Genomic DNA, 25,532 nt, shown 5'->3' on the forward strand with positions numbered 1-25,532 from the left:
TCACTAATGCATGGTTTTGTCGCCGGGCCTGATCGGATCCTTCTTACTAGTCGGAAGAAATATCAGTTGCTTTTACTTGTCTGTTTCAAGCGTCACATACCCTTTTTCTTCAGCTGTGTGATTGAACACCTTGAACACCTCGTACGGGGCCTTAGCCCCCTTGGGCTCGATTGATTCCTTGAAGCCCGACAAAGTGACTGTGAAGAAAATAACCAACTGCATTCCCCTACTGCCTGAAGTGTCGAGTGAAATACATGAGGACAGACCTCCATCAGGTGTGTAGCCTCTGTCTGTCCCCAGACCACCAGGAGGCGTCCTATTCAGTGTGCCTTGCCCTCCGGAAAAAGAGACCCTCAGATACCATCAAAATTGTCTCATCGCCTCGCCTTTGATGGCGCAGTAGTGAGCAGACAATACTCTGAACCTGTTTGGATACCAGGACACCGAGGATGAGCAGCAGCCAGAGGCTTCTAGTGCAGAGGTCACTGTTTTCGATAGAGGAGAGCTGTGGCTCCAACCCTGAAGTGGATGAGCCTCCACCTGCACTGCGCAGAGCATCAAACAGCCACATTTAGTAGAAACACACAGCCTCCCACCCCTCTACATCAATAAGAAGCTGAGCATCACCCTGGAAGGAGCCAAGCTTGTTGGCCCTTCATCAGGCCTTCTGTCAGCCACTGCTGCAACGCCATGGTTGGCACCAAAACGCTGAGTTGGACCGGACGCCCTCCCACCCCTCTGCGCCGAAGTCCACCTCAAAGCCACGCACTTAAACGGTCTCTTAAGCTCCCGCCTCGAAGACACCCGCGAAGCCAGCCTCAGAGTTGAAGCCTTCGGAGCCGAAGTCAAACTCTATGCCTGCAGGCCAACTGGCATTCTTGGCTGTGAAAAAAAAATGGCATCCAGGGCTACTTCCTCTTTCGCTTATGAGGTTCAACACATACCCATTCCCCAGCACCTCCAAGACGAGCTTGATGCCAGACAGCAGCACATCCTTATCAATCAAGAGGCTGGATTAATTTTAGCCCAGCCTCCTCTCAGGGCACAGGACCCTATTACTCTTAAAGAGGAAATTGTTTTTCGAGAAAGCCTGGAAGCCATTGTCTTGTCTACCTCCATCTCCTTCGTCTTCCTCTCCATCCCTCCCCTTCCCACTAAATGTCCTTGCCTACGCTAAAGGGGATGCTTATGTCCGCTTCTGACCTATTTAAGGAGCCAGTAAAGGCATGAGTCATCATGCCTAGGGTTGACCAGAAATATAAGGAATCTCCTCCTAACCTTCCTTGCATCAAGGGTTACCTCCCTGGTTATTCAGAGTCCGAAAATGTGCTCTCAGGGCACGGAGATGCACATACCCCTGACCGGGAGAGTCAAAAGATAGACACAGTGGGAAACTCGTTGCTTCTAGTCTGCTGTGCATTGGCATATCGCTGTTTCCGTGGATTTGCTCTCCTGGTACGTTAGGGCATAGTGGGTTGAAATGGGGGAGTTGCTTCAACACCTCCCAGACCAGTATAAAAAGAAGGGTCCAGGATTGGTAGCTGAAGGTAAGATTCACCGCACACAATACCGTGGAGGGATGAAGACTACTACCTCCGAATCATCATCATTATCCTATTTCCCCAGACAACAGCAGCAACAGACACCCTCTCTGGACATTTACAGTCGAGGGAGGGGTTTCCAAGAATAACAATGGTAGAGGCAGAGTCAAAGTTAGAGCCCTTAAAGGGGCCTCATCTGCAAAACTGTGACTCCTTTACCTTAGCAATTGAACACCGGCCTTGGAAATACTGCAAGGGTGTCTTTCCTGCTGAACGGAGATCAGCTCACACCAGTGAATTTGCAACCTCATGGCGGAGGGATACTGTCTAGAACTCATGCACACACCACCAAACATCCCCCCGCCTCCCCTCTGCAGCCTGCAAACACATCAGCGTCGTCTTCAAAATGAGAGCATGGACTACTCGTCAATGGGGGCATAGAACCTGTGCCGCCACCACACCGTGGCAAAAGGGTATGCTCCCTATAATTTTTCATTCTCGAGAAGGACTGCTCACTAAGGCCCATTCGCTACCTCAGGGCACTCAACAAGTACATACCTTCAGAACATTTCCACATGGTAACACTCCCGGATGTCATTCTTTGACTACTGCAAAGCGACTTCATGACTCATGACCGCCCTCAACCTCAATGATGTCTATTTCCACATCCACTCTCTACATTAACGGTCCCTCCGGTTTTTGCTAAATGGTCATAATTATCACTTTAAGTGGTCCCCTTGGGGGTTACCACAGCCCTCATGTTCACAAAGTGATAGCCGCTCACCTCAGACGGACTGGCATCTTGGTCTTCCCTTTCTTGACGATTGACTGATCAAGAGTGCATTGCAACACAGTGCTTGGTGCACAGTCAAGTTACTGTAGATCTTTTACAGCTTGGACTTTACCATCAACAACGTAAAATCGCATCTCAAGCATCTACAGATCCAACCCTTCCTAGGGGCCATATTCTGCTCTGTCACTGGGAAAGCGTATCCCTGTCCTGCAAGGGTCCAAGCATTCCAGATCCTGCTCCCACTTTTTCAGCCAGATCGTCCGGTAATGGTCAGAAAGGTCATCCACCTTCTTGGCCAACATAGCCTTAGTCTCTCATGCCAGGTTGCAAGTGCGTTGATTGCAGGAGTGCCTTAGGAGCACAGTGGTCACAAGCGTAGGGTCATTGGGAGGATCTAGTGTTGACTGAGGGCCACACTTACTGCTCTCTGCCGTGATGGAATGCCAGCATTCTGTTTCAGGGCCAGACCTTTGTGAATCCTGTGCCGTAGATGACCATCTCAACAGACTTCTCCCTCACTCTGTGGGAGGGTGTGGGGGGGCACTTAAAGGAACTGCCCATTCAGGGGGCCCCATCAATAGAGTCTCCATATCAACCACCTTGAGTTACTAGCCTTCAAAGTGTTCCTCCTGTGCAGACAGCACAACTGCCATGTTCTACCTACAGAAACAGGGCGGCAATCACTGTCATTTGTCTGCTTTAGCCTTGGGCATTTGGCAGTGGGCAGGCCATCATTATCTGTTGATAGGCTACATAGAGTACATACCTGGAGTGTACAACGATTTTGCAGGCTTCCTCAGCAGGTCTCAGCAACAAGTCCATGAATGGGTACTCCACTCAAGTTCTATTCCTCTGCTTCCCACCATTAGGGGGTTTCCCCACATAAACTTCCTCGCTACTGCCAAAAACGCAAGATGCCCAAACTTTGCCTCCAGGTTCCCACACCCACAATCCATGGGAAGTGCACTATGGATGAACTGTTCAAGGATATTTGCCTATGCTTTTCCGCCTCTCCCCTTTCTTCCATTCGTTGTACAGAGGCTTCCCCAGACATCCCTCCCTCTCTCTTATCTTAATAGCCCCTACTTGAGCCAGACAGCCCTGGTTTACTACTCTCCTCAAACTATCTCTAGTGCCCCACGAGAAGCTGACCAGCCGGCAGGATCTTCTCTCCCAAAATCAGGGCACACTTGTGCATCCCAACTCCGAACAGTTCAATCTTGTGATTTGGCTCCTGAAGCTTTAGAGTTTGGGTACCTCAATTAGACTGCGGCATGTATGACCATCCTTAAAGAGTCGCACAGACAGACAACCAGAGCCTGTTATGCAGCCAAATGGAAAAGGTTTGTGCACTGCTGTCTTCCTGGACATATTGACCCTCTCAAAGCAGCAGTACAAGTTAATGTCTGTTATCTGCTTTATCTGCAAAAGTCAGGCCTCACTTACACTTCCATCAGACTTCACTAAGGTGCTGTTGCCACTTACCTTCGAAACAGAACACCCTTCTCTTTTCAGGGTTCTTATTATCAAAGCCTTCATAGAGGTACTCGAAAGGATCTTTCTGCCATAGGTGCCACCCGCCCCCATGTGAAACCTTAACATTGTGTTAACAAAACTTGTGGGCCCTCCTTTTGAGCGACTCTACTCTTGTACCTTCCTGGTTGCAATCACTTCCCTAAGCGTGCCAGTGAGCTTTAGACTCTCTTACTCTGGAATAACCTTTTTTTCCAAATGCACCACAATAGGCTAGTCCTCAGGAGAAACCCCAAATTCCTTCCTAAGGTGGTCTCTAGTTTCCACCTTAGTCCACTATAGAACTCCCTGTAATCTTCCCACATCAGTTGTCAGTAACGGAACAATCTCTTGACACACTAGATGTCAAAAGAGCGCTTATGTATTACATTGACTGGGCAAAGCCCTTCCGTAAGACACAACAGCGCCTTGTCTTTTTGTTCTAAACCAAATAAAGGGTGTGCTCTCTTTAAGGCAAGTATAACACCCTGTCTGGTCAAATGCATGCAGACCTGTTATGCAACAAGACCTCTGCCTCTCCCTCCCAGACATCACTCAACCCGTAAAAATCAGGAACTGCTATGACTTTCTTGTGTAATATTCCTATAGCTAACTCCTGCAAAGCAGATACTGAGTCTACTCCCCACACGTTCACTAGACATTACTGTGTGGATGTGTTAGCTCGCCAACAAGCCAGGCTGTTTTACACATACTTTTTCAGTCTTTTTCAACATCCTCTGGCTAGCCCCTGCATTAAGGGAGAACTGCTTTTCAGTCTCTGCACAGCATGCGTATCTACAGCTACATTCCACAAATGGAAAATGTCACTTATCCTGTAACCGGGGTGTGGAATTTTTTTTAAACTGTACTCGTCCAAGGGACAAAGGGGTACAATAATCTTCTAGCCCTGTAAAGAAATCCACCTGTCCCACGTACTCTATAAAAGTAAAAGCTATACGGACTAGCAAGGACTGCTTACTAGTCAACTATAAAACCCAAAGTAAACTTGACCACCTCTGCCTCTTTGCTCTTGCAAACTTTCTTATTATAAAGTATTACCTTCCACACTGTTTTCTTGCTATCAGCAGTAAAACATTTGCCTTTCAACTAACTTGCCATAGGGCCCATACCAATTCCACATCTTCATCATAGGGTTCATCACTCGTCTGTTCTTTGCTCACAACAAGGGCTTCACACACTTACTGTTAAAGTACACCACCCCCTTACTACACGTATACCTTCACACTGAATACATTGGAATGAATATTCCTCTCACTACTCATCCCATGTCCTCACCACTCCCTCATCACAGGCTCTGTACCCCTTGTACATTTTACTACAGGTTCTCTCCTCCCCTCTCAGAAGAGGTTTTATTCACCCTACAGTTTCATCATAGGCTTCATCCCTTTCAACACCTCTCTTATCTACTGCTGCTACCTTGCCTTCGCTCATCACAGGCTGCTCAGCCTTCTTTACCCCCCTCTGTGATGTGTACTCATCTAAGGGCTCTGAGCAGCCCCTTTACCTTATCCAGCCCACTTTGCTTCCTGCCTTCCAGCAGCCCTGCCAACTGCCACCACAGTAACCCTAGTAGTAAAGACACGTAAAAAGCAGCACAGGTCGAGGCATTTACATGTAGACACTTTTTGTGACCAGTGCATTGATGGTAACGCAATGATCGCAGAGCAAATGTATCCGTTTCAGAATTGTGCAGTAAGGACAATAGAAGGGAGTGGCGAGGAGCATAATGACTGGCCATGGGGAAAGGAGACAACATTGGGAAGCCTAGACAGTACAGCTCTGAGTGGATATTTTAATAGCATAATACCCGAATAAATGAAGGGAATGGCATGAGACTCACAGATGGCACTGAGGCAGACATCAAGGGGCCAGCCTGGATTGGGGTGGCTAGAACAGACACCCAAGCTGTGAATTATTTAAAGAATCACCAGGCAGTATTCAAGAGAAGGGGCTGTCCAGGTATTAGGATAGGGTTACCTGGAGAGACATGCAGCAAGATCCAAATTGAGGAAGAATTGAGACAGAAGGGATCTAGTACTAGGAAAAGGCACATAGGTTCTGGAGAAAACCTTAGTGAATTTAAGGGCAGAAGCACCAGAGGATGTTGTAGGGGAAGGAGGCTGGTAAGAGAAATATAAAGGCAGCCCAACCATGTAGTCCAGTAAATAGAAGGTCAGATAATCTCAGGACAGAGGGATAGCAGGTGACGGGATGACAGCACAAAGAAAGAAACCAGAGTTGTTTAAGCAAAATCAGCAAATTGGCTAGATGGCTCAGTGGGTTAAGATTTACTCCAGACAACTGCTGTGGTCTGCACACTGAGTTCAGATTCTGGCAATACACTTTTTGCTTTCCTTCCATTTAAGGATATCAAATTGAGTACTATTACGTAAACAATATTTATAGTTCCAGAATATTAAGCACTATAGAAAAAAGCATTGAAAATGCAATAGGTCTCGCCCTCGTTTAAGTTAAAGCAATTCTGTTTGTAATTAGGGTGCTTTTTAGCTTTGCATTTTTTAGTGTTTTTCAAACCTTTATGTACATGACATGCATATGTATGCATATATGTATATGTATGCATGCATTTATATTTGTATTTATATAGATATGCAGATCTGTATATGTATATATATATATATATGTTTATGTATGTATATACACCTACATATATATAAATGCATGTGTGTATATATATATATATATATATATATATATATATATATATATATATATATATATATATATATATATATATATATATATATATCCAACGCAAAGGGTAGCCCCAAGGAGAGAAGCCGCAAGCTGTTAATAAGTTCATTTATTGCGTTTCACAACTTGCAAATAGGCTCTCGTCAAAGAAGTAGCATCCAATTCAATCCGTTCAGGTAAGCCAAACGCGTTTCAGGAATCTCGTTCCCTTCGTCAGTGGCGCTGATTGTGAGTCATCAAGCAGTGTTTCTTGCGCACCTATTATAACAAAGTACCTGCCCCAGTGGGCGTGGCCATTTTTATGGCCTTGTGGTTCTTGTGGTCGGACAAGGTCTACCCATGTGAGTCTGCTGAATGATTCACAAAATTTATAAAACAATAATACCCAAGTGGGTTGGTGCCAAGTTCATGTCAGAGTGCCTGCCCCGCTTTCCAGTTGAAAAATCTTTAGAACATACAGCCTTCCAAAGTGCCTGTTCCCACTTGGCGTCAGCACAGACCAGCAAACAAGCTGTGGGCCTCTCTCCGCAGCCGGCAAAAGCCGCTCAACGTCCAACGCAAAGGGTAGCCCCAAGGAGAGAAGCCGCAGGCTGTTAATAAGTTCATTTATTGCGTTTCACAACTTGCAAACAGGCTCTAGTCAAAGAAGTAGCATCCAATTCAATCCGATCAGGTAAGCCAAAAGCGTTTCAGGAATCTCGTTCCCTTCGTCAGTGGCGCTGATTGTGAGTCATCAAGCAGTGTTTCTTGCGCACCTATTATAACAAAGTACCTGCCCCAGTGGGTGTGACCATTTTTATGGCCTTGTGGTTCTTGTGGTCGGACAAGGTCTACCCATGCGAGTCTGCTGATTGATTCACAACATTTATAAAACAATAATACCCAAGTGGGTTGGTGCCAAGTTCATGTCAGAGTGCCTGCCCCGCTTTCCAGTTGAAAAATCTTTAGAACATACAGCCTTCCAAAGTGCCTGTTCCCATTTGGCGTCAGCACAGACCAGCAAACAAGCTGTGGGCCTCTCTCCGCGGCCGGCAAAAGCCGCTCAACATCCAACGCAAAGGGTAGCCCCAAGGAGAGAAGCCGCAGGCTGTTAATAAGTTTATTTATTGCGTTTCACAACTTGCAAACAGGCTCTCGTCAAAGAAGTAGCATCCAATTCAATCCGTTCAGATAAGCCAAACACATTTCAGGAATCTCGTTCTCTTCGTCAGTGGCGCTGATTGCGAGTCATCAAGCAGTGTTTCTTGCGCACCTATTATAACAAAGTACCTGCCCCAGTGGGAGTGGCCATTTTTATGGCCTTGTGGTCGGACAAGGTCTACCCATGTGAGTCTGCTGAATAGAGGGGTAGTGGGGTAGTAGAGGGGTAGTAGGGTAGAGGGGTAGTAGATGGGTAGTGGGATAGTAGAGGAGGGGGGTAGTGGGATAGAGGAGGGGTAGTGGGATAGTAGAGGAGGGGTAGTGGGATAGTAGGGTAGTAGTGGGGTAGTAGGGTAGTAGGGTAGTAGAGGAGTAGTGGGGTAGTAGAGGGGTAGTGGGATAGAGGGGTAGTAGTGGGGTGGTAGTGGGGTAGTAGAGGGGTAAGGTAGTAGGTTAGTAGGGTAGTGGAGGGGTAGTGGGGTAGAGGGGTAGTAGGGGGGTAGTGGGATAGAGGAGGGGTAGTGGGATAGTAGAGGAGGGGTAGTGGGATAGTAGAGGAGGGGTAGTAGTGGGATAGTAGGGTAGTAGTAGGGTAGTAGAGGAGTAGTGGGGTAGTAGAGAGGTAGTGGGATAGAGGGGTAGTAGTGGGGTGGTAGTGGGGTAGTAGAGGGGTAGTAGGTTAGTAGGGTAGTGGGGTAGTAGAGGGGTAGTGGGGTAGTAGAGGGGTAGTGGGGTGGTAGTGGAGTAGTAAGGTAGTGGGGTGGGGTAGTAGAGGGGTCGTGGGGGGTAGAGGGGTAGTAGGGTGGTATAGGGTTAGTACGGCAGTGGGGTAGTAGTGGGGTAGTAGAGGGGTAGTGGGGTAGTAGAAGTAGTAGGGTAGAGGGGTGGGGTAGTATGGTAGTGTAGGGTAGTGGGGTAGTAGAGGGGTATCGGGGTAGTAGAGGGATAGTGGTGGGGTAGTAGAGGGGTAGTAGTAGAGGGATAGCAGAGGGGTAGTAGAGGGATAGTAAAGGGATAGAGGGGTAGCGGAGGGGTAGTAGTGGGGTGGTAGGGTAGTAGGGTAGTAGAGGGGTAGTGGGGTAGTAGAGGGGTCGAAGGGTAGTAGTAGGGTAGAAGGGTAGTGGGGTTGTAGAGGGGTAGTAGGGGAGGGTGGTAGTGGGGTAGTAGAGGGGTAGTGGGGTAGTAGAGGGGTAGTAGGGTAGAGGGTTGGGGTAGTAGGGTAGAGCGGTAGTAGGGTAGAGGGGTAGTAGAGGGGTAGTGGGGTAGTAGAGTAGTAGGGCAGTGGGGTAGTAGTGGGGTAGTAGAGGGGTAGTAGGGCAGTGGGGTAGTAGATGGGTAGTGGGGTAGTAGATGGGTAGTGGGGTAGCAGAGGGGTAGTGGGGTAGTCGAGGGGTAGTAGGGTGGTCGAGGGGTAGTGGAGAGGTAGGGTAGTGGGGTAATAGGGTGGTAGTGGGGTAGTAGAGGGGTAGTGGGGGTGGTAGGGTAGTTGGGTAGTAGAGGGGTAGTAGGGTAGTGAGGTAGTAGAGGGGTAGTGAGGTAGTAGAGGGGTAGTGAGGTAGTAGAGGGGTAGTGGGGTAGTAGAGGGGTAGTGGGATAGTAAAGGGGTAGTGGGGTAGTAAAGGGGTAGTAGGATAGGGCAGTGGGGTAGTAGGGGGGTAGTAGGGTGGTGGGGTAGTACAGGGGTAGTAGGGGGTAGTGGGGTAGTAGAGGGGTAGTAGGGTAGTAGTGGGGTAGTAGAGGGGTAGTAGGGTAGGGGTAGTGGGGTAGTAGAGGGGTAGTTGGGTAGGGGTAGTTGAGGGGTGCTAATGGGGTAGGAGGGGTAGTAGAGGGGTAGTAGGGTAAAAGGGTAGTGGGGTAGTAGAGTAGTAGGGTAGTGGGGTAGTAGGATAGGAGGGTAGAGGGGTAGTAGAGGGGTGGGGTAGAGGGGTAGTATGGTAGGGTAGTGGGGGTAGTGCAGTAATAGGGGGTAGTGGGGTAGTAGAGGGATAGTGGGGTAGTAGAGGGATAGTGGGGTAGTAGGGTAGTAGAAGGGTAGTGGGGTAGTAGAGGGGTAGTAGGGTAGGGGGTAGTAGGGTAGGGGTAGTGAGGTAGTTGAGGGGTGGTAATGGGGTAGTAGGGTAAAAGGGTAGTGGGGTAGTAGAGTACTGAGGTAGTAGAGGGGTAGTAGGATAGGAGGGTAGAGGGTAGTAGAGGGGTGGGGTAGAGGGGTAGTATGGTAGATTAGTGGGGTAGTAGAGGGATAGTGGGGTAGTAGAGGGATAGTGGGGTAGTAGATAAGCCAAACACATTTCAGGAATCTCGTTCTCTTCGTCAGTGGCGCTGATTGCGAGTCATCAAGCAGTGTTTCTTGCGCACCTATTATAACAAAGTACCTGCCCCAGTGGGCGTGGCCATTTTTATGGCCTTGTGGTCGGACAAGGTCTACCCATGTGAGTCTGCTGAATAGAGGGGTAGTGGGGTAGTAGAGGGGTAGTAGGGTAGAGGGGTAGTAGATGGGTAGTGGGATAGTAGAGGAGGGGGGTAGTGGGATAGAGGAGGGGTAGTGGGATAGTAGAGGAGGGGTAGTGGGATAGTAGGGTAGTAGTGGGGTAGTAGGGTAGTAGTAGGGTAGTAGAGGAGTAGTGGGGTAGTAGAGGGGTAGTGGGATAGAGGGGTAGTAGTGGGGTGGTAGTGGGGTAGTAGAGGGGTAGGGTAGTAGGTTAGTAGGGTAGTGGAGGGGTAGTGGGGTAGAGGGGTAGTAGGGGGGTAGTGGGATAGAGGAGGGGTAGTGGGATAGTAGAGGAGGGGTAGTGGGATAGTAGAGGAGGGGTAGTAGTGGGATAGTAGGGTAGTAGTAGGGTAGTAGAGGAGTAGTGGGGTAGTAGAGAGGTAGTGGGATAGAGGGGTAGTAGTGGGGTGGTAGTGGGGTAGTAGAGGGGTAGTGGGGTAGTAGAGGGGTAGTGGGGTGGTAGTGGAGTAGTAAGGTAGTGGGGTGGGGTAGTAGAGGGGTCGCGGGGGGTAGAGGGGTAGTAGGGTGGTATAGGGTTAGGGTTAGTACGGCAGTGGGGTAGTAGTGGGGTAGTAGAGGGGTAGTGGGGTAGTAGAAGTAGTAGGGTAGAGGGGTGGGGTAGTTTGGTAGGGTAGTGGGGTAGTAGAGGGGTATCGGGGTAGTAGAGGGATAGTGGTGGGGTAGTAGAGGGGTAGTAGTAGAGGGATAGCAGAGGGGTAGTAGAGGGATAGTAAAGGGATAGAGGGGTAGCGGAGGGGTAGTAGTGGGGTGGTAGGGTAGTAGGGTAGTAGAGGGGTAGTGGGGTAGTAGAGGGGTAGAAGGGTAGTAGTAGGGTAGAAGGGTAGTGGGGTTGTAGAGGGGTAGTAGGGTAGTAGAGGAGGGTGGTAGTGGGGTAGTAGAGGGGTAGTGGGGTAGTAGAGGGGTAGTAGGGTAGAGGGTAGAGCGGTAGTAGGGTAGAGCGGTAGTAGGGTAGAGGGGTAGTAGAGGGGTAGTGGGGTAGTAGAGTAGTAGGGCAGTGGGGTAGTAGAGGGGTAGTAGGGCAGTGGGGTAGTAGATGGGTAGTGGGGTAGTAGATGGGTAGTGGGGTAGCAGAGGGGTAGTGGGGTAGTCGAGGGGTAGTAGGGTGGTCGAGGGGTAGTGGAGAGGTAGGGTAGTGGGGTAATAGGGTGGTAGTGGGGTAGTAGAGGGGTAGTGGGGGTGGTAGGGTAGTTGGGTAGTAGAGGGGTAGTAGGGTAGTGAGGTAGTAGAGGGGTAGTGGGGTAGTAGAGGGGTAGTGGGGTAGTAGAGGGGTAGTGGGGTAGTAAAGGGGTAGTGGGGTAGTAAAGGGGTAGTAGGATAGGGCAGTGGGGTAGTAGGGGGGTAGTAGGGTGGTGGGGTAGTACAGGGGTAGTGGGGTAGTAGAGGGGTAGTAGAGGGGTAGTAGGGTAGGGGTAGTGGGGTAGTAGAGGGGTAGTTGGGTAGGGGTAGTTGAGGGGTGCTAATGGGGTAGGAGGGGTAGTAGAGGGGTAGTAGGGTAAAAGGGTAGTGGGGTAGTAGAGTAGTAGGGTAGTGGGGTAGTAGGATAGGAGGGTAGAGGGGTAGTAGAGGGGTGGGGTAGAGGGGTAGTATGGTAGGGTAGTGGGGGTAGTGCAGTAATAGGGGGGTAGTGGGGTAGTAGAGGGATAGTGGGGTAGTAGAGGGATAGTGGGGTAGTAGAAGGGTAGTGGGGTAGTAGAGGGGTAGTAGGGTAGGGGGTAGTAGGGTAGGGGTAGTGAGGTAGTTGAGGGGTGGTAATGGGGTAGTAGGGTAAAAGGGTAGTGGGGTAGTAGAGTACTGAGGTAGTAGAGGGGTAGTAGGATAGGAGGGTAGAGGGTAGTAGAGGGGTGGGGTAGAGGGGTAGTATGGTAGATTAGTGGGGTAGTAGAGGGATAGTGGGGTAGTAGATAAGCCAAACACATTTCAGGAATCTCGTTCTCTTCGTCAGTGGCGCTGATTGCGAGTCATCAAGCAGTGTTTCTTGCGCACCTATTATAACAAAGTACCTGCCCCAGTGGGCGTGGCCATTTTTATGGCCTTGTGGTCGGACAAGGTCTACCCATGTGAGTCTGCTGAATAGAGGGGTAGTGGGGTAGTAGAGGGGTAGTAGGGTAGAGGGGTAGTAGATGGGTAGTGGGATAGTAGAGGAGGGGGGTAGTGGGATAGAGGAGGGGTAGTGGGATAGTAGAGGAGGAGTAGGGTAGTAGTGGGGTAGTAGGGTAGTAGTAGGGTAGTAGAGGAGTAGTGGGGTAGTAGAGGGGTAGTGGGATAGAGGGGTAGTAGTGGGGTGGTAGTGGGGTAGTAGAGGGGTAGGGTAGTAGGTTAGTAGGGTAGTGGAGGGGTAGTGGGGTAGAGGGGTAGTAGGGGGGTAGTGGGATAGAGGAGGGGTAGTGGGATAGTAGAGGAGGGGTAGTGGGATAGTAGAGGAGGGGTAGTAGTGGGATAGTAGGGTAGTAGTAGGGTAGTAGAGGAGTAGTGGGGTAGTAGAGAGGTAGTGGGATAGAGGGGTAGTAGTGGGGTGGTAGTGGGGTAGTAGAGGGGTAGTAGGTTAGTAGGGTAGTGGGGTAGTAGAGGGGTAGTGGGGTAGTAGAGGGGTAGTGGGGTGGTAGTGGAGTAGTAAGGTAGTGGGGTGGGGTAGTAGAGGGGTCGTGGGGGGTAGAGGGGTAGTAGGGTGGTATAGGGTTAGGGTTAGTACGGCAGTGGGGTAGTAGTGGGGTAGTAGAGGGGTAGTGGGGTAGTAGAAGTAGTAGGGTAGAGGGGTGGGGTAGTTTGGTAGGGTAGTGTAGGGTAGTGGGGTAGTAGAGGGGTATCGGGGTAGTAGAGGGATAGTGGTGGGGTAGTAGAGGGGTAGTAGTAGAGGGATAGCAGAGGGGTAGTAGAGGGATAGTAAAGGGATAGAGGGGTAGCGGAGGGGTAGTAGTGGGGTGGTGGGGTGGTAGGGTAGTAGAGGGGTAGTGGGGTAGTAGAGGGGTAGAAGGGTAGTAGGGTAGAAGGGTAGTGGGGTTGTAGAGGGGTAGTAGGGTAGTAGAGGAGGGTGGTAGTGGGGTAGTAGAGGGGTAGTGGGGTAGTAGAGGGGTAGTAGGGTAGAGGGTAGAGTGGTAGTAGGGTAGAGCGGTAGTAGGGTAGAGCGGTAGTAGGGTAGAGGGGTAGTAGAGGGGTAGTGGGGTAGTAGAGTAGTAGGGCAGTGGGGTAGTAGAGGGGTAGTAGGGCAGTGGGGTAGTAGATGGGTAGTGGGGTAGTAGATGGGTAGTGGGGTAGCAGAGGGGTAGTGGGGTAGTCGAGGGGTAGTAGGGTGGTCGAGGGGTAGTGGAGAGGTAGGGTAGTGGGGTAATAGGGTGGTAGTGGGGTAGTAGAGGGGTAGTGGGGGTGGTAGGGTAGTTGGGTAGTAGAGGGGTAGTAGGGTAGTGAGGTAGTAGAGGGGTAGTGGGGTAGTAGAGGGGTAGTGGGGTAGTAAAGGAGTAGTAGGATAGGGCAGTGGGGTAGTAGGGGGGTAGTAGGGTGGTGGGGTAGTACAGGGGTAGTAGGGGGTAGTGGGGTAGTAGAGGGGTAGTAGGGTAGTAGTGGGGTAGTAGAGGGGTAGTAGGGTAGGGGTAGTGGGGTAGTAGAGGGGTAGTTGGGTAGGGGTAGTTGAGGGGTGCTAATGGGGTAGGAGGGTAGTAGAGGGGTAGTAGGGTAAAAGGGTAGTGGGGTAGTAGGGTAGTGGGGTAGTAGGATAGGAGGGTAGAGGGGTAGTAGAGGGGTGGGGTAGAGGGGTAGTATGGTAGGGTAGTGGGGGTAGTGCAGTAATAGGGGGGTAGTGGGGTAGTAGAGGGATAGTGGGGTAGTAGAGGGATAGTGGGGTAGTAGGGTAGTAGAAGGGTAGTGGGGTAGTAGAGGGGTAGTAGGGTAGGGGGTAGTAGGGTAGGGGTAGTGAGGTAGTTGAGGGGTGGTAATGGGGTAGTAGGGTAAAAGGGTAGTGGGGTAGTAGAGTACTGAGGTAGTAGAGGGGTAGTAGGATAGGAGGGTAGAGGGTAGTAGAGGGGTGGGGTAGAGGGGTAGTATGGTAGATTAGTGGGGTAGTAGAGGGATAGTGGGGTAGTAGAGGGATAGTGGGGTAGTAGAGGGATAGGGTAGAAGGGTAGTAGAGGGGTAGTGGGGTAGTAGAGGGGTAGTGGGGTAGTAGAGGGGTAGTAGAGGGGTAGTAGAGGGGTAGTAGGGTAGTGGGGTAGTAGAGGGGTAGTAGGGTAGGAGAGGGGTAGTAGAGTAGTGGGGTAGTAGTGGGGTAGTAGTGAGGTAGTAGAGGAGTAGTAGAGGGGTGGGGCAGAGGGGTAGTAGAGTAGTAGAGGGGTAGAGAGTGAGTAGTATGCCAATGCCAAGTTACACAGCGCGTTTCAACAAAATATATACGACAAGCTCCGTACAGGAAACGGCATTCCCATTGCTATAACACGAAAATGCAGCAAGCTGTGTACTTCCAAACTCTTCAAACCCTGGCAAGCTGCGTACTTTCAAAGTCTTCCAACCCCGGCAAGCTGCGTACTGAAAGCAGCCTTTTTAACAGCAAAAACACACAAAAATGCGCACCAAGTTACACGGCGCCCGTTTCAACAAAATAAATACAAACTCAGTGTAAGCGGCATTTTTAAGAAATGTGCCAGTTAAGAATAAATAACCATTTTCGTTGCTAGGACACCTTCCATGCCCTAAAGGAAACAGTTTTTTCGTTGCTAGGACACCAAAATGCAAAATGGCGTTGGGCTGTCCACAGTCCCTACGGACACGCGCATGCTGTTTGCTATGGACAAATGGCAAGAGCAGCCATGTTTGTCCATGCAGACGCGTGCATGCAAGCCCTCAGCAGAATGCGCTGCTTTCGCTAGGCGAGACCTAAAAGTGTGTATATATATATATATATATATATATATATATATATATGGGGAGTGATGGCATGCAGAAGCAGAGGAATAGGTATAGGAAAAGTCAACAGTGGTTCAAAATAAAGTGGAAACTTTAAATTTGTGGTTCCAGACAACGGCGGACACAGAGACCGCACTGACCTGTATAGTTCCCTTAGTGTGATTCAATAAGTAGAGTGAGCGTGCACAAAACAAACTCCAGCACTCGCCGTTGAGGAGTGCCAACTGCTATGCAGAAAACTGAAGGAGAAGGTTGGTGGAGTAGTGCACTGCTTATTGTTACGAAGATGATGGTCAATGAGTCTTATTTCCCAAGACATAGATTGCCAGCTGGCAATCTATGTCTTGGGAAATAAATAAGACTTATCACTTAACAAGACTTATTGATTCATTGACCATCATCTTTGTAACAATAAGCAGTGCACCACTCCACCAACCTTCTCCTAAAGTGGAAACTTTGTTGGAAGAAGAGCCGTGTCAAGATCAAAGGGAGAAGTACCAGAGGACATAGGTTAGATAAGCACTCGGAAATCACCTTTGGAGATTAGCAGCGCGGTTAAAACAAACCCTAAATGAAATAATCTTGGCCAGACGAAGAGCAGACATGTAGCTTGGAGGACAACGGGAGCGACGAGAGTTTTTGCTTGTGATCCAGTGGGGAAGGGTAGTCTATAGAAGAGGCAAAGTCAGAAAAGCAAGATGTCTTAGTGAGCCAAAACTCCCTGCTCCTAACTTGTATGGTCATGAGCAGTTCTGGGATTGGAAAAACTTTACTTTGGGAACCCATAAATTGGGGGCTCAAGGTGGGCAACAAAAAGAGGATGAAGTCACACGGGGCCGAGTCCTGAAAAGGGGTCAACTTGTACTTTTTTTTTTTTTATGTCTCAAAAAAAATTGGCACCGAGGGGAAACATGACGCAACATCTGTTCTGGCTTAATTGGTTGCAACGTCTGCATTTTAAAATGGTTTATTGGGTTAAAGCATGTGCTGCAGTGAGCTCTATGTGCCTAGTAAATCTCAGGGAATAATAACGTTAATGAAACTCTAGTGGTTAAAGAACTTTCTGGGGAGATCTGTGTCTTGTTTAGTCACAGTTTTGACTCATAAAGTAGCATAGTGTTAATGTGTATTCTGCAAAGCACTTCAGGTCACATGTAGATGACAGATTATTATGTTATGTAGACAGGGAAGTGGCCCACTGTTTTATTACTTGCAGTTCATAATTTACATTTTTTCTAATATAGCACAGTGAGCTATTAACCGGCATCAAGCACCTGCATGTAAACTGCAAGACATTGGTTTAGAACCTTGTTTGTTCTTAATCTGTTATTATAATGCTGCTAAAAAGTTTTTTGAGCATAAATAATGGACCATCCCAAGCACTGTTATATTTTAAAACCCAATATTTTATTTCTACCAGCTATACAATCTTGGCATATAATAACTACCAGTAAATACTGTTTGTGACTCCTACACCCTGAAACCTTCTTTGTCTTATGCATCATCATGTACATTGATTTACACTACACACTTGTATGATTAATAGTCAGTCTATAATGTGTGTGTGATGTAAAGCACTCTGACACCCTACAGTGGGATGAGTAGCGCTTTGAAAGTATTAAATACAAAAAATAGGAATTGCTATTTAAATTGTTATTCCTGTAAATACTCACACGTACTGATACGGGTGACATTTTACAGTGCATATGTGTTACAAATAGAAGTTGCAGAAAATCAAAAACCAGCCTTCAAATAGTAGCTTCTTTTAAGTTAGTGATAACAAGCTGTGTACCTTTGTTTCCTCATTACTTTGGCATTTAGGTGTTTGGATCCAGATAGCGTCCAGCCATGATTACACTCAAACAGAAGGAGGGCTGATGAAACTTTAAATGTTCTCTTAGTTTTGGGCTCAAGCTGGAAGAGAATATTAGAAACCCTGGCAGGGCAGTCACCGCTATATATCCTTCTAAGGTCAATGAATAGTATCCTATTAAATAGTGGTAAAGTCTGTTTTAATAGACCTTGCAAAGAGCACAATTGAAGTGTGAAGGACAATAACATCAACAACAAGTACTGGCTAATAGGGGAGGATTCGTGAACGGCTGGCATACAGCACTGTGGAATGTGGTGCTAAAGGTTCAGTGAGTGGTGGGAGGAAGAGACAGGCTGGGCAAAAGCAACAGAAGGATTCAAAGCAGATATGGGGGCAATAGAGAACAGCCTGAGGCGGGCATTTCCAAATACCTGAGCAAAGTGGAGGAGAGAGTGCAGGTCAGACTACTAGCGTTTAGCCAGGGGAGCCTGATAAACCCCATGAGAGTCTAGGCTTGGGCTTAGGGTAAGCGAACCACGCATGGTGAAACACAAATTGTAGCAGCTGATCAGTTAGGTTATTCGAAAGGGAACAGAATACAGTGAAGTTAGGAAACTGGGGAAGACGGGGAGAAGGAGAATGGGCAGCTTAGGGGTGCACCTAACACCCACCAGCGTGCTCCCAGTGAAGAAAGGAAGGAATTGTTCTCTTTCAGTACCACCTTCATTTGGAAACAAATGCCTTTGAGACAATGTAGTAAAAGAAGCCTGAGCATTTTGAAACACTCTTCGTGTCCCACACCGTTGTTTGCTGCCTGCCTCTTGGTTTGGACTTGGTTCCCACTAGTTGGGTTTTTTGCACTTCCAGAAAGTGCCTCCTGGCCTGGGAGCTTGAAAAGAAGTTGCAGGAAACTTGTAGTAGGTTAACTTCTTTATTTTCCAGCAGGACACAAGGGCAGACGATGTGCCAGCTCTCTCCTCGTATTCTCTCTCCACCGTCCTCCCTTGCTTCTAGAACCTCCACATGGAGGTTCCAGGCAGAATACTACAACTCCAACCTAACACATCTTCCTCCTATACAATTGAAAAATTAAAACTAAATACTTAATATTCAATAACAACAATGTTTTCATAAGACAAAATTATTAATCAAGATTCCGACATATTAAATCATTCATTAATACATTTCGTAATCATGAAATTTGCTAGACAATTTTGTTGACCTGGACGAGCGTTCACGAATGTGGGGATTGAGGCATGTACTGGTTTGACTAGAGTTAGTAGTGGACTGATTGATACAAGATGAATTGTGGTGGCCAGAAACAGAAATCTTGCTTTTATTCCACCACCTTCCATCTTCTAATTGTACCGCACTTTTATTGGTCCTCACTACAAGTTGAGGATGAGAGAACTTAGACGATCCTTTAGGCAAAATTGGAACATTTAACACGCACCCAATCTCCCACCTTTACATTGAGCTGTCTTGTACTAGACTGTACGTACTTCTTTTGACCTTCAACTCTTTTCTTGTCAACCTCTTGTAATTTTGTTATCGGTACACTGAACACACCCATCCATCCTCTTAACATTTTTGAAGAGGGAATTCGAACTCTGAGTAAAACAAAAGGAGAAACTCCTGTGTCCGAGTTAGGAGTGGTGCGTACAGCCCATAACAAATTCTTAAGTTCTTTTTTACAATCAAGATTGCTAGCCTTAGAGAGTTGTATGTTGTCTTTAATTACCCTATCAAACCTTTCCACAAGGCCATTACTCCTAGGGTGATAAAGCGAAGTTTTAGTATGTTTTATGTCTATGAATTTTAAAAACTCCCCAAATTCTGAAGAGGTGAATTGGCAACCATTATCAGATATAATTTCGTCAGGAACACCGCCCCTAAGAATTCTATGATACAAGAAGTTGTGGGAAACTTCACGAATTTTAATTCTGGCCAACGGCTTTAATAATCCATGACAACAATACCATACTCCGACACACCATGATACGACAACTTTAAGGGACCTATGATGTCAATAGCCAACTTGGACCATGGTTTTGGAGGGACTTCTACAGCTTGAACAGGGCTAGGGACAGTAACCTGAGTTTTGTCACTAACAGTACACTGCAAACAATCCCTCACAAAATGTTTGACATGTTTATCAAGACCCGGCCACCAGAATTGCTCCCTAATCCTCCTCTTCATTGCACGTATACCTATATGTCCTTCATGGGCCAGGGTAAGAACTTTATTCCTCATACCTGTTGGAACTACAAGAGAAGTAGAACGGAATAAAAAACCATTTATTATTGATAGCTCATCAAAAACATGTTTGAATTTACCAATAGAATCATCAAGAGATGATCCATTATTCCATCCTGTGTGGATTTTGTCCATTACCTTCTTAATATCCTCATCACCAGAGTAAGCCTCTCTCCATTCATCTTCCAAAATAGCACCACATGAATTAAAAATGGCGAAGCAAAATACATCTGCTTCCTCCACCTCTTCAATTTCCTTTATCTCTTCAATACTTGGCAATCTAGATAGACAATCTGCCACTATGTTCCTCTTTCCTGGAACGTACTCTACTTCAAAATTATGTTCTAATAGTCTATACTGCCATTTTGCAATGCGGGGTGTTGCCTTCTCCCCTCTTCTTGTAGTGAAGAGTTGTACTAAAGGTTTGTGATCAACCCTCACGGTGAATTTAGAGCCCCATAAGTAGTGCTTAAAATGAACAATGCCCCACCAACAAGCTAAGGCTTTGCGCTCTATTACAGAATATGTTGCCTCTGCACCCTTAAGACCTCTTGATGCAAAGGCTACTACATCCTCCCTTCCGTTCCTGCGCTGTATTAGTACTGCGCCAAGACCTTTCTGACTTGCATCCGTCATAATTATGATACTTTCATTGATATCGAAAGGTTTCAGAGGAATGGCATGAGCAATCTCATATTTAATCTTTTGAAATTCCTTGTTGCATTTCTCACTCCATTTGAAAATGACACTTTTCTTAAGGAGATTCCTCATATTAAAAATTTTCAATGAGCAATTGGGAGCAAATCTAGCATAAAACTCAATGAGTCCCATGAAAGATCTCAATTGATCTTTGTCCATTGGAATGCTGAAATTTTCTATGGCTCTAATTAGGATATCTTTTGGTTCGACCTTCTTTTCAGATAGTCTATACCCCAAATAATCCACAGAGGCTACATTCATTTTACATTTATCCACACTTAAGGTAACACCTTTTTCTTTTAAAATATTAAGTATCTTAGACAACGTCTCATCATGTTGAATTTGATCCGAACCATAGACCAAAACGTCATCCTGAAACGTCATCACCCCAGGAATGTTCTTAAACATGCTTTCTACAATTCTCTGAAAAACCGCCGAAGCAGATGCAAGGCCAAATGGCATGCGTTTAAATTGGAATAATCCTTCTGGGGGGATGAAAGCAGTGTAATGCCGCGAATCAGGATGCAACTCAACCTGGTGATAGGCTGAGGTCATGTCCAGCAGACTGAACCTTTTTCCATTCTTAAGGGTGCTAGTCATCTCGGTAATATTTGGTAATGGGTGCTGATCTATCCAAATGTTTCGATTTAACTCTCGAAAGTCAACACACATGCGAAGAGAACCATTGGCATGGCGCGCTAGAACTATGGGGGAAACCCAATCTGAAGATTCTATGGGTTCGATGACATCACTCGCACAGAGTTTATCTAGTTCTTTTTTTAAATCCCTCACGCAAAGCCAACGGTACTCTCCAAACTTTATGCACTACAGATTTGCTTCCCTCATTTAACTTAATTTTGTGTTTGAAACCTTTAATTAACCCTAGCTTATCATTAAAAATCTCAGGATGAGAAGTTACCCATGTTTCATCCATAAGTGCATGTACTAAGACTAAATCCTTCTTTAATATCACTTGTTCAGGGTCATTGGGATCTAAAATAATTCCCAGATTGCCCTGGTCTTTCCAACTCAAAAGACATGTGTCATCCTTAGCAACATAAACAATTGCATTAGCATTATTACCCTTGAAACATACATTAGTGTCAAATTCACCTATAACATTTATGTTTTTACCACCATAAGCAATAGGTTTGACTAAAGAGTGTCTTAAAACATGACCTTGAGCTTCGAACAATTCCTCCCATATCTTGTCCGATATTAAAGTAAACGGAGATCCAGAATCGGCTAGTACTTTGATGTTTACACCATTTACAGTTAATGTACATAGAGGTCGTTTAATCTCTGACTCGATTATAGCAATGACGTCGGCATTTTGAGCGTCAGACAATATGCAAATTTGTTCTTCTTCACTCGAGGATGATATGTCCGAGGATTGCTCAATATTCATAACTTTCTTAGTGGAAGACTTGTTCGGTTTGCTAAATGACGCCTTGGTATTGGATCTGCAGGCACTTGCAAAATGGCCCTTCTTTTGAAATTTACTGCAAGTTTTATTGAGGGCAGGACAAAACTTGGCATTGCTAAGGTGGGAACTACGTCCACAACGGTAACATTCCCAACGTTTATTGGATCTGGAATTTTTTTCAGTATTAAGTTGTCCAACTTTTTTCTCTATGTTTGTCTTTTGAAAAGGAGCTGGGCTTGCTTTTGAGAGAAGAGACAGCTTGTGCTTGACTATCAGAACTGGAAATAGATATTTGTTCCAAATGAGAAGAAGTACTTTCAATCCATGTAGCTATTTCGAGCGCTTTCTGTAGGGACAAATTTGGTTTGTTTAAAAGAGCTTCTTGAACTTTTTTGCTATTAGTTTTTTCTACCAACTGATCTCTTATCATTTCTTCCTCAAAGTTTTTATAATCACACGATACTGCTAAAATACGCAATGCGCCAACATAGGTAGTAGCAGATTCACCAGAAAGCTGTGCTCTTTTTCTAAATGTGTGTCTTTCTAATGTAAGGTCTTGCACGCTTTGAATCTATTATCAAGAGATTTAATAGCTGTAAAATACTGATCTTCCGCACCATCACCTTCATCGCCGCTTAAAAAAACTACAACTTTTGTGGTATGTTTAAGGATGGTGCGACCTTCAGATCCAAGACAGTGTCTTAGAATCGAAAATTTCCTTTTATGCGTGAAGGAATCGCCATCAACAGCGTTGAGATATTCTTCAAAACTTTCTTTCCATTTCTTCCAGTCCAACTCAGGAGAAGATGGGCTCGGAGAAAATGTTGGAGGAGCAGATAGGGATTGTTGCATGTTGTCAGTGACAAATTTTACTTGCAGAGTTCAATTGGTAGTGAGTAAGAGTAAAAATGACTGGTTGTGTTGAATAATAGATGTAGTTCGCTATAAGATGTCTAAAATGAGAAAATAATTATGGCACATTAAGATTAAAAATGGATGGACATCAACACGTTCTAGTAATTTGAAATTGCTGGGCTGACAACAATAATAGGATCCTCTTTCTTTTTCTCAATTTGTTGAATTGTTGACATATATCGCTATGACAATGCGCTGTATCTTTAAATAATAAAGGGTGTGTATGATCCATGTACACGATCCTCTTAATCAGATTAGCGTGCGCATCGCTGTGACATTTAAAGTTGAACTTGCGCACGCGTCGCTAAGCAACGAGCAGACGCGCTACGAGTTCCGGATGAAGTCGGGAGCACATGATGACTCGCGTATGAGCTGAATGCGTCATACGCTGGGAGTTATGAGTCACGAGAAGGAGCGCGCGGATATTGTGCGCGAGACTTTCCTCCTCCCCCTTTTCTTCTTTATCCGAGGTCACGTACCTTTACAATTGTTGTAAGACACACCGCGGAATTGTGGCACAGACACCAATACTGTCCGGATGCTTCAGCGCGCCACACGGCACTCGCAAACTGCTTGCCATCAAAGAATCTCCACAGCTCCGTCGTGTGCCGACCGAAGGCTGCACGTGTGGATGTCCTGCCGGCCAGTCATCGCCAGTGAAAAGAAGTCGCAGGAAACTTGTAGTAGGTTAACTTCTTTATTTTCCAGCAGGACACAAGGGCAGACGATGTGCCACCTCTCTCCTCGTATTCTCTCTCCACTGTCCTCCCTTGCTTCTAGAACCTCCACATGGAGGTTCCAGGCAGAATACTACAACTCGAACCTAACAGAGCTCCTGCCGTGCAGTGGGCATGTCATGTTTATCAACCACGACACTGTTAATCGCTAGTTGCCTGAGTTGGATGCCCCCATCCTCCCACACATCAGTTTGTCCCTGCTGCTCCGTATGAGCCAAGCTGGACGCCCCTGAAAACTGTTGGAGCCATTGATGTCAACAGACCCGATTAAGGCAGGAGATTCCTGGTTTTAGCAGTCTGCCACCTGGAAATGCCTCTGCTTCAATGAAGGTCTGTGGACAAAATACAGTCTCACGATCTTTTTTTTATTTATTTATTTTAAATCGCCCTCTTTATAATTTCAGAATGTGAGCATGTATGGTTGAATCCACGTTGAGGATTTCACATATTAAAAGTTGCTTGTGCGTTGCTTACTATCAGCTCATCGTTGTGCCAGCAGGGGAGGTGAAGTGATGAGGGGCCTCTTGTGCTCCTTTTTCTAATCTCCTGGGTTTTTTTTTGGCCTAGACTGCGTGCGGCAGGAGTTCTAGTGTTCTCCAACTATCCCACGCAATTAAGTGTCAGTCATATCTGCAGAGCTGTGACCTGACTGGTGCCCCATCTCTCCTATCTCCGCCATATATTTCCAACAAGCCCGTTATTTTCAGTCTTCAGAACCTACTACCCAAATGAACAGATCTATTCTCCAGGACAGAAAGGGCTTTCCTTTGGAAAATGACATAACAAATGTCATCTTTCTGCAAAAGTAAATAGAGGAAAGTCCCAGCGGTTCCTTGAATCAGGAACTTTGCAGCGCTGTACAAGTGCATCAAATACTTCCTGCATTACTGGTTTTCAGGCTCTCTGGTGTTATTTCACGCGGAGCTGACTTCAGGAACTTTTAAGCATCAAGGTATCTGTGTGTGTTTTATCAAACAAGTACATCTTATATCTTTGACCTTTTATGTAATTTAGGGCGTCCAGGGTCACCACATTCTCCTTATTCAGCTTCCCTTCAACTTCAGCTCGCAGGGCTCCTCTGATTTCATACTCTTTCCGAGAATTTGTATCCACAGCATTCCTGTCCACTCTTAAGGACTCGTAACGCACGACATGCACCTTCCCTGACCCCATACATGCATGCCTTTACCACTGCAGGGGAATCTGCTCTGCACCACTAGTGGCGTATCTTTATTGTTTCACTAAGTGCGCACGTGCAGCAACTTTTAGCACATGGAAGCTTAACTAATATGGAAGCCGGCATCGCTCACTGGCATCCTTGCAGTGTGAAGTCTCTGCTTCTCGGATTAACGGTGAGTACAAGCTGTAGCCAGGCTTAGCATGGTTGCCGTAATTCCCCATAAAAAGGTGCATTTACTAAGATTTCAGATAACTATCAGAAATAACTGTGTTGTGATTATGTTAGAAGCACAAGGGTTAATGAGAATGTCTACTTGTCCGGAGGACTAAGTAGACAATAAAACTTCTTGTCCGCAACAAGAATCCTCATGTCCAGGGCGTCGGGCGATACAAATTCCCCACCACTGCCTGTAAGCGTTTGTTCTTGGCATATAGTGCTATAGATTCCCATGTGCCCACCCTCCCCTCTGAAGCCTTTCGATGTTGCAGACATTTTCTTCTTTCATGTTCCTTTGGCATGGTCATCTTGTCTGGATCTTTGTGCTCCAGCTACATACTCACTCTTCATGTGTGAAAAACATTCTAACAATGGAGCTGATGCCCATGCCGTGCCTATTACCAGGGATAGGTGGATTCACTATACCTCGAAGAAAAACAACTTTCACCCCTTCAAGCCCAACACTAGATGCCAAGAGTATGCACACACAGCATGTGAATCTATAACAATACATGCCACGAACAGATGCTTACAGGGTAACATTTCCCTTATTTATATTAGTACCAAGTTTAAGTAATTTAAATTTATTTAACATTATTTCCTATGGGTTTTATTTTAAGTCCCTACCTCCATTATTTTCTATGGGAGGGTGTTGCAGTACTAGTTGTTGGCCATGTGTGGTGCTGGACTTAATCCAGCCCTGAGCTGGAATCATTTGCTACTAATTTGGTCCCTGTTTGGCTGTAGTAACTTTAGGGCTTATTCTTTTGTGTGAGTGTGCATGTCCCTCACTAAACTCTCATTCCCTTGTCCCTTGTTAGTACTCTCTAAAATCCTCCCAATTAGTAGTAAGCAGGCCCCTTTATCCAGGCATTCCCACTGGTCCCTCCCACACTTACAACTAAGGGGCTGAGTACAATGTCGTTCGGAAGGGCTCCGAATGGGATTCGGTATTGCAGAATCCGATTCGGAACCCTTGTTTCTGAACGAATCGTACATATTTCCCAATGACAGATTACGATGCCCGGAAACCGTTTGGGCCGTCCGAATCGGTTCCAAAACGCATTCGGGCAGCCAGAGTCTTATGGAGCCGATTCACACAGCTCTATGGATACGGTTTCCAGACGAGCGATTACGATGACCGATTCAGACAGCCGTTTCGATTCGGT

At 46.6% G+C, this 25,532-nt stretch overlaps 1 protein-coding gene across 2 annotated transcripts in view; it reads left to right on the plus strand.

Annotated features, from left to right (window-relative positions):
* Positions 1-25,532, plus strand: part of DNAJA3 (DnaJ heat shock protein family (Hsp40) member A3) — a 291,953-nt gene that overhangs the window by 183,269 nt on the left and 83,152 nt on the right. The gene's annotated exons all lie outside the window — the stretch shown is intronic.

Source organism: Triturus cristatus, chromosome 10 (genome assembly GCF_964204655.1).
Source record: "Triturus cristatus chromosome 10, aTriCri1.1, whole genome shotgun sequence".
Taxonomy (NCBI): domain Eukaryota; kingdom Metazoa; phylum Chordata; class Amphibia; order Caudata; family Salamandridae; genus Triturus; species Triturus cristatus.